Source organism: Euleptes europaea, chromosome 17 (genome assembly GCF_029931775.1).
Source record: "Euleptes europaea isolate rEulEur1 chromosome 17, rEulEur1.hap1, whole genome shotgun sequence".
Taxonomy (NCBI): Eukaryota; Metazoa; Chordata; class Lepidosauria; order Squamata; family Sphaerodactylidae; genus Euleptes; species Euleptes europaea.
The window spans coordinates 23109657-23119271 of record NC_079328.1 but is presented as its reverse complement, the minus strand read 5'-3'; the positions used below and the strand labels follow the sequence as shown (position 1 = coordinate 23119271).

Below are 9615 nucleotides of genomic sequence, written 5' to 3'. Positions count from 1 at the left end.
CACCGGGCTGACGTCAAGGAGCCTCTTAAGGGGGCCGCGGCGTGGCGCAGGGAAGGGAAGGGAAGGGCAGGGAGCGCCAGCCGGGCCGCCTCCCCCCCTCTCCGCCAGACCCTGCTCGGGAGGCTGGCTGGCCGGCCGGCCGGGGCGAGGGGGCCGGTCCAGCGCCGCCGCTCCCGCAAGGGCGAGGAGGCGCGCCGGGGGTGGCGCCAAGATAACACCCGGGCGAGGGCGCGGCCCCCGGGGCGCCTCCTGCCCGGCTGGCCCCGTTAGGTTTGCCTGCAGGAGGCGGGCGGGGCCTTCTCGGGGGCGGCCGTGGCCCCCCGAGGGGCTTGGGGGGCGCGTTCGGGGCCGTCCGGCCGCGGCCGAGTTGATTCGTGGAAGGTTTTGCCTTGGATCTGCCGCTCTTTAGGTGCCCTTTCCCCCCATCCATATTCTCAGAACTCAGCAATAAGCCGCCACGCAGAGTTTTGAGGCTTCGGATGGGGAAAATGTGCATCTGTAGAGTGACAAATCCAAGGCAAAACCTTCCATGAATAAATGGCACCACGGCGACCCTGTGGCCCTTTACGCACGGGAGGTTTCGCCTTCGATTTGCCGCTCTCTCTAGATGCGCATTTGCCCCATCCAAATTCTCAGAACTCAAAAAAAAAAAAGCCCCCCATGCAGAGTTTTGAGAATTTGGATGGGGGAAATGTGCAACTCTGTGGGGCCATTTATGCCTGGGAGGTTTTGCCTTGGATTTGCTGCTCTCTAGTTGCACATTTTCCCTATCCAAATTCTCAAAACTAAAAAAAAAAAGCCCCCCATGCAGAGTTTTGAGAATTTGGATGGGGAAAATGTGCAACTAGAGAGCAGCAAATCCAAGGCAAAACCTCCCAGGCATAAATGGCCCCACAGAGTGGCACATTTTCCCCATCCAAATTCTCAAAACTCTGCATGGGGGGCTTTTTTTTTTTTTTGAGTTCTGAGAATTTGGATGGGGAAAATGTGCAACTAGAGAGCAGCAAACCCAAGGCAAAACCTCCCAGGCATAAATGGCCACACAGAGTTGCACATTTCCCCCATCCAAATTCTCAAAACTCTGCCGGGGGCCTTATTTTTGAGTTCTGAGAATTCAGATGGGGCAAATGCACATCTAGAGAGCGGCAAATCCAAGGCGAAACCTCCCGTGCATAAATATGAATCAAAGTCCTCCAAAATGTCCTGTCTTTGACAGCCTTGCTCAAGTCTTGCAAATTGAAGGCTGTGGCTTCCTTTATACAGAGCAGTGCCGGATTTACGTATAAGCTAAACAAGCTATAGCTTAGGGCCCCACTCTCTTCGGGGGGCCCAAAAATTTTAAAGGGAAAAAAAACTGGATGTACATTTCCAAAATATAAGATAAAAAACACATTACTTTGATAAAATACATATTTTGTTATGTGCAAATGGCTTTAGATACCTATTAGGTCCATAATTTACCATATAGCATATATTCAACACAAAAAACAGTGACAATTTGTTGTCGACAAAGGACAGCTGGACATATAAAGGGCCCCCATTACCTTCAATAGCTTAGGGCCTCATCAAACCTAAATCCAGCCCTGATACAGAGGGGCTTACTTCTGAGAAAAGGCAGCTGGAAGAAGTGCCCCCCTCTTAGCTTTGTGCACTCCCCCTCCCCCAGCAGCGGCAACAGTGCCCCAATTGTGATTATTTATTTACTTACTTACTTACCCACTTGTTTATTTAGATATTTATACCCCACCAAAATGGGGCATGTGTGTGTTAAGTGCCCACAAGTCGCTTCCAACTCATGGCGACCCTAAGGATCAATGTCCTCCAAAACGTCCTATCCTTAACAACCTTGCTCAGGTCTTGCAAAGTGAGGGCCATGACTTCCTTGATAGAGTCAATCCATCTCTTGTTGGGTCTTCCCCTTTTCCTGCTGCCTTCAACTTTTCCTAGCGTTATTGTTTTTTCAAGTGACTCTTGTCTTCTCATAATGTGGCCAAAGTACAATAGCCTCAGTGTCGTCATTTAAGCTTCTAGGGTCAGTTCAGGCCAGTGGTGGACAGGCCAGGGGGTCAGCTTGCCAGATGGCAAGTGGGCCCTGTGAGCCCCTGATGAAGTGGGGGGCCCTTAAACATTAGGCATATGTTTAACATGTTAATGAGCTTTTAGTAGCTTGAAAATATAATAGAAGTTCCAATACAATTACTGTATGCAACTAAAATTTTAATTGTACCTTTTTTCCACATGTATTTTTTGAAAATTTTATTTATTTCTTATAAAAATTAAATGATAGCCTTATATTTATGGGTGGGCCCCCTTTGTCTCCTGGCAACCAGTATTTTTAGACCCAGTCCGCCACTGGTTCAGGCTTGATTTGATCTATAACCCACTGATTTGTTTTTTGGCAGTCCGCGGTATCCTTAACATACAAAGTGGCTTCCACGATCATTCTCTTATCCATTTTACCCTCACAGCAACCACCCTTTGAGACAGGTTAGGCTGAGAGACAGTGCCTGTCGAAAGGACACCTGGCGAGTCTTCATGGCAGAGTGGGGCTTTAAACTCAGGTTGTCCAAACTCTAGCCTGGTCCTCTAACCACTACACCACACTGGCTCTTGGAGGAGAATGACTTTTAAAAAGGTACTGTGTAATAGGCGTACCGCACTTTGTATTCCCAGCAATGTATTAAGAGTTTGAAAATGTTATAAAAAACATCGCTTTAAAGGTTTTTTTTTGATACTACGGCTTATAAATGGTTGGAAAACTTCTTCACAGCTAAAGGGGCCAAACAAAGTGCGAACAGTATTTTTTATAACTTTTTCAAACTCTTAATACATTGGTGGGAATACATAGAAAGTGCGAACAGTATTTTTTAAAACGTTTTCAAACTCAATACATCGCTGGGAATACAAGTGCGGTAACCCCCGTTAACCTGGGGAGGGAAGGTGACATGGTATAGCTCGATCTGGTCAGATCTTGGAAGCTAAGCAGGGATGGTACTTGGAAGGGAGACCACCAAGGAAGGCTTTGGAGAGGAAGGCAGTGGCAAACCACCGCTGCTTCTCACTTGCCTTGAAAGTCCCTCGGTGGAGTAGCCATAAGTCAGCTGCAACTTGGCTGCACTTTATGCACACACTCAAAGTAAATCTGGAATGTGGAATGATATGGAATAGCCTGATCTTGTCAGATCTGGGACCTTAAGCAGGGTCCGTACTTGATTGGGAGACCACCAAGGAAAACTCTGCAGAGGGAGGCAATGGCAAACCACCTCTGCTTCTCTCTTTCCTTGGAAGCCCCCTTGCTGGGGTCAGCCTAAGTTGGTTGTGACTTGACAACACATACGTGCATAATGTAAAGCTGCTGAATATGGAACTCGCCACCATTGAGTACAGAGAGAAAATTTTGGGTGGGTGGGTACACACCTGTCTGTTGTTCCCAAGGGCCTTTAATCAAAGAAATCAGCAGGAGATGCTTTTCAAGTCACGTAAACAAGCATCATCCTTTGCTAATGTGTGCAACTGAAGTTGCTTTAAAAGCACAGAATCAAAAGCTAGTGGTGGGGGAAGTTGGCAACCCTTAGCTTTTAACAAGGGCTTGACAAATTAGCCCTTCATGTTCAGAGGCAGTCTACCGCTGAATACCAGGTATCAGTGCCAATGCTCCACTTGTTTGCTTCCTAGAAGCACCTGGTTTCCTACCATTAGAAGACTGGGCAAGATGAACCTTGATCCAGCAGGGCCCTAAAGTGTGAGAGCCAGTGTGGTGTAGTGGTTAGAGTCAGACTAGGATCTGGGAGACTTGAGTTCAAACCCCCTTTCTCGCTGGGTGACCTTGGGCCTTTCGTACACACTCAGCCTCACCTACCCCACAGGGCTGAGTTACCTCACATAAAATGGGGAAGGGAGAACCACATATCAACCCTGAGCTTCTTGGAGGAATGGCAGGATAGAAATGCTCCTGATAAGTTGGATAGCAGTAATATCCGTTGCTTTGCCCAGAGAGCCGTGGGAGATGCAAATGTCATGCACAGCGAGTCAGGGCATAAAACTGGCAGGGTCAAGAGCCTAAAGCTTTCCCATGGCTCTCTCTTCAGACTGCAGGTGGGCATGGAGGAGTGGAATGCATATTTGAATGCCCCCCCCCATGTAAAGAAAGCAATCTCCCTGTAAACAATAAAACTGCACCGGCAAGGAATAGGCTGAATCTTGATCCCTGACATGCTATAGGTAGGGTCTTTGGGGAGGGGAGGGGAATGAGCATTCGAACTTGCACCCCCCACGACTGCAGCTGCAAAATCCAAGAAAAGTGATCATTTGAGACAGTTGCTGGTAAAAGTGGAGCACACTGACGGGATAGGAGCTGACTGTTGTGCATAGAAAAATGAGCAGGTTCATCTCCTTCCGTGGAAATACATGGGGAAACCATGTGTGGAGGGCATCCCAGGGGGGGGAACCAAAAAATAAAAACAGGGCCAGTTACAGATTATTTGACACATGAGTATTGAAAAGGGTATTGCCCTGACCCGGATAGCCCGGGATAGCTGGATATTGACGGAACTTGGAAGCTAAGCAGGGTTGGCCCTAGTTAGTATTTGGATGGGAGACCACCAAGAAAGCCCAGGGTTGCTACTGCAGAGACAGGCAATGGCAAACTACCTCTGAATGTCACTTGCCTTGAAAACCCTACGGGGTCACCACAAGTCAGCTGCGACTTGACAGAAAAAAACAATAAGAACTGAACAGGACTGCTACAAATTGCAAACTGACTTTGGCCAGGATTCTCAGTGGATGCAGAGGGGCCCATAATTCAATCTCTTGACATCTCTGAGGCAAAAAACCTTGATCTAGTTCACATCAAGAGTGCAAAACCAATTGCCGCGGCTGCGCTCACTCTTTCTCCCCGCCATCTTGGGCCGGAGTTGTTGCGCCCTGCTGGAGACAGGCCTTCAAGGCAACACCATGACTGGCAGGCTGGGGTCCACGGCCACTTTTGCTAGTTACAAGCAAGGTCCCCGCAACCAGAGGGAGCACACGGCCCTTCTGAAGATTGAGGGGGATGGAATTCTGCTCAGGCAAGAAATGCGCCTACGTGTACAAAGCAAAAAACCACAAGTGACTCCTGGCAGCAAACCCAAGAGAACCAGAGTGATCTGGGGGAAGGTGACCTGTGCCCACGGAAACAGCAGCATGGTGCAAGCAAAGTTCCTCTCCAACTTCCCCACCAAAGCCATTGGACACAGGATCCGAGTGATGCTGTATCCATCTAGAGTTTAAATGTGGGCAGTAAATAAAGTTTACAGTATATTAAAAAAGAGAGAGTGCAAAATCAGTTATGTTTTAGGCCAGCAATGCCAATAAATACTGTAATGGTATGTGACCTTTGTATTTCCCCATCTCTGTTGACTCAGTAATGCCAGTCACATGCCTTTCTGGAGAACAAGGCGCTTGCATCTGTCCCCACATGTTTTTGCAGCCTCTCTGATAGACTGACACCAACGGGCAGCCCTTGTAGGCAGTCTGGAAACCGCAGCTGGTGCAAATGCAGCAGCTCGGCTTCCTGACAGGAAATGCACAAAAACTAGAAAAAGAAATTTATTGCAGTTGGCTCCCAGTGTTTCCGCCCTGAACAAAAGTGCTGATTGTTAAATGGCCGTTTTGGCACTCAGGATAAGCGAGCTCCTCTCAAGCTTCTCCTAGCCTGGCAATAAAACTTGAAGAGCCACAACAGGCTGTGCCTGACACCCAAGAGTCTTTGGGGTGTTGAAGATTTTAAAAAAGGAACACAACTTCCATAGATGAAAGAGTGAGGGTTGCCGGGTCCCTCTTCACCACCGGTGGGAGGTTTTGGGGACGGAGCCTGAGGAGGGCGTGGTTTGGGGAGGGAAGAGACTTCAACGCCATAGAGTCCAATTGCCAAAGCGGCCATTTTCTCCAGGTGAACTGATCTCTGTCGGCTGGAGGTCAGTTTGAATAGCGGGAGATCTCCAGCTAGTACCTGGAGGCTGATAAACAAGAGCAAGCACTGATGGCGTTACAAACAAAATGTAATTCAATTTTCAATAAACTATCACATAAATCACATTTTATGCCAACCTGGAGGGTGGCAACCCTAGGAAGAACCCTACTACTGTGGCAGGACCCCTGTATACCCAGTATTCCTGGCACCCATGAATCAGTGCTCAGGACTGGAGCAGTACCATCCAGGAGGCACGCTGCACTGGAAAAGGACCCAGAGTTTCTGGCACACATGGACTGATGTACAGGACTGGGCAGAAAGAAGTATGCGGGACTGAAGTGAAACCTTTCCATAGGCATGCAGTGCTGGATGTCAAGGACAGGAAATGCCCTGGAGTCCATCTTAGAAGAAGTTTCACTCCACTGGAGAAAATAAACTCTTCGCTTCACCTTGCCACCCCCAGAGCTGTGGAAGGAGGATACCTACTCAAACAATAGAAGGACTTTGCTACGTTTGCATAGCCATCAAATCGGCTCCTCTATCAAGATCTTCCTGACAACTGGAGAGAGAACAATGACTGCTCCCTGTCACCCCTTGCATTCCTTTCCTGGGACAGCCTGAAAGCTTGCTAATCCCATCTTGCAGATCCTCTACACCCCTTACTTGTGTGTGTGTGTGTGTGTGTGTGTGTGTGTGTGTGTGTAAAGTGCCGTCAAGTCACAGCCGACTTATGGCAACCCCTTTTGGGGGGGGTCATGGCAAGAGACTAACAGAGGTGGTTTGCCAGTGCCTTCCTCTGCACAGCAACCCTGGCATTCCTTGGTGGTCTCCCATCCAAATACTAACCAGGGCTGACCCTGCTTAGCTTCTGAGATCTGAGATCAGGCTAGCCTGGGCCATCCAGGTCAGGGTTACCCCTTACATACACTCAGCTAATTAATGGCTGATATCAACTGCCAACAAGCCTCTATTCTTCTTGTACTGTCCTAGCTCCTGTCTTTTCTTTCTATAATATTCCAATACTTGAGAAGCAATCAAACCTTTGTTTGAGTGGCAATGACCAGTCATTCTCAGCCCTCACCAGGTGTTGCCAACGGCAGGGAGACCATACCTGCTCCTCCTCCCCTCCTTGGGTATAAAATATCTCCTTTTGCCACAGTAGCTGGCTGCCATTTACACAAGGTGTGAGCCCTACACCTGGAGGGCAGTCCTTTTCCCCTTCCCTTCTTGTAGCTGCCATTCTGGAACCTTGTTCTGCAGGAAAGGTGACTATAGCCCACTTGAGAATCTCAAACCTTTACTTTCCTAGCTCTGTGTGTGTTGGGAATTGTTTGTGTGTGTGTGTTTTTACTCTATTTGATTACTTTTAATAAAACCCTTAAAATTCATTAAAAGCCTCCTCATTATTGGGTTGCTCTCCATCTGGCTAGCTCACCTAGGGGCGGAATTGGTTAAAAAGTCCCCTCGCCAGCCTCTTGCATAGCTCTATCTAGTCTCCAGCTAATTTCCCCCAATAAAGGAGACCCCCCCCCCACTGTGTCTGGCGTAATACTACAAGGAGCCATAAGAAGGATTGTGATGAGTGGTGCAGGGAATTCTGTGTTCTGGACTATTCAGTGAATGTATCACTCCAAAATGGGGCAAATAATGCCCCCCCAGGCCATTTTGGGTCAGTGGCATGGGGGCAGGCTCAAGCCCCTACCCACTTGCACTGCTGTCCCGATCTAAATTGGACCCCTGCAATACTTCTAAAAATAAGTTCCCCACAGCTGGCATCTGACTGCAGAGATAGTGAGTCAGGGGTCCGGCTCCTTAAACAACATAACATTTAGATTGGCCCTTAGGGGCTAGACATTCAAAACACTTTTGGGCTTCCCGATTTGTAGAGGGGGCAGGGATGGCCTTCTGCAGCTGGAAACACTTGCCTAGAATTCAGGTTGCAGGGAAATAAGGTCCCTTTTCCCTGCACACCAAACCCTGTGGTTCCCCCCAACTTAGAGTTGCCAGGTCCCTTTTGCCAAAGTGGCCATTTTCTCCAGGCGAACTGATCTCTATCGGCTGGAGATCAGTTGTAATGAAGTGCTGTATTAACTTCATTTATGGGAAAAGCATATACTCTCTCATATATATATGCACATTCACAAGTTTATATAAGATGCCATGCTCAAATATAAGAGCCTAAGCATCAGACACATATATTCTACACACATATGTATATTCAGGTAGCATAAGACACACACACATATATATATATTCATATACAAGTCTAGAATCACTTTGCATTATGGGTAACCTATATTCTTTGGTCAAGTAACATTTAATGCTGAAAAGCCTGGGTCAGGATGACCTGTTGGCAGTCAGCTGAATGTGAGATCATTCTCGCTTGGTACGATCAAGCTTCTTAATTGGGCTGAAGTTTTGATTTAAGAGCAAGAGATGTCATGATGGAATGTTAACTTTCTTTTCTTCATCATTAGCTATAGTCAACGCCTTCAGAAGATTCCTATAGGATATGTAAATGCTTGTTTATACGTTCTATGTAATCAGTGGCTAAAGTCTTCTACGTAACTATCATTAGTGCTGTCTGTCAATGACCTATAAAACATGTTGTCTTCCTTTGTTCTGGGAAGAGCTCTAACTTTACACTCTCACTTTGAGAAAAGAGTTCTTCCACGTGCTATATCTGCTCTCTTATTGATCAATAAAAGACCTGCTTAATTGTTAACCTCTGTCTTGAATTACTTGATTGACTCCTAAAAGTAATTAGGACATTACAGTAATAGCAGGAGATCTCCAGCTAGTACCTGGAGGTTGGCAACCCTACCCCAACTCCATCTTTCATGGAGGATTTGCAGTCTTTCTTTTTCTTTTGGGTCAACCAGAAAAGCAGCTTTGCCTTCAGCTTGTCAAACCTGGTATGTTACATTATAAATTCATCTCCTGAACATGGCAACTTTCAAGCGATTTCTACTATTCTTCCTTCCAAAAAGGAACTTAAGTCTTGCTGGTTAAAGGGAGATTAGAGACTGGGGGGGGGGGGCAATCATCACGGTAGAGTTTAATTGTTTTGTTACCTCTTATTTATTACATTTATTTATTTAACACAGGAACCTGTCTGAGGCAGCTTACAAAATAAAACCAATGAAAGCAAAATGTTTAAAGAGATTAATATCCAGCATTAAAAACCCAGCCCATTATAAAAACATAGATCATAAACAAAACATTTGACAGCTTTAAAATAACAGTTTCCATACCAAACTAGTGTTTTAAAAAATCAACCCCTTTTTTCAAAACCTGGGTGAACAGAAACTCTTTGGCCTGGCACCTAAACGGAAGCCAATGTAGGTGCCAGGTGAGCTTCAAGGGGGGTATTCCATAAGCGTGATGCCATTACTAAAAAGGCCCTTTCTCTGGTTGCTACCTGCCTCACCTCTTGCTTCTTTAACCTCTGGCCTGTAGAAACCTGAACGTTGATTCCTCTTTGCCTGTCAGCAAACCCACCGTACATAGGGTTGCCAACCTCCTGGTGGGGCCTGGAGATCTCCCAGAATTACAACTGATCCCCAGACCGTAGAAATCAGTTCCTCTGGAGAAAATGGCTGCTTTGAAAGGTGGACTCTATGGCATCATACCCTGCTGAGGTCCCTCCCCAAACCCTCCTCTCT

At 47.0% G+C, this 9615-nt stretch overlaps 1 pseudogene; it reads left to right on the top strand.

The window, feature by feature from the left end:
* Positions 1-4953: 4953 nt before the first annotated feature.
* LOC130489101 (60S ribosomal protein L35a-like) lies at positions 4954-5306 on the top strand (annotated as a pseudogene).
* The last annotated feature ends 4309 nt before the right edge of the window (positions 5307-9615 follow it).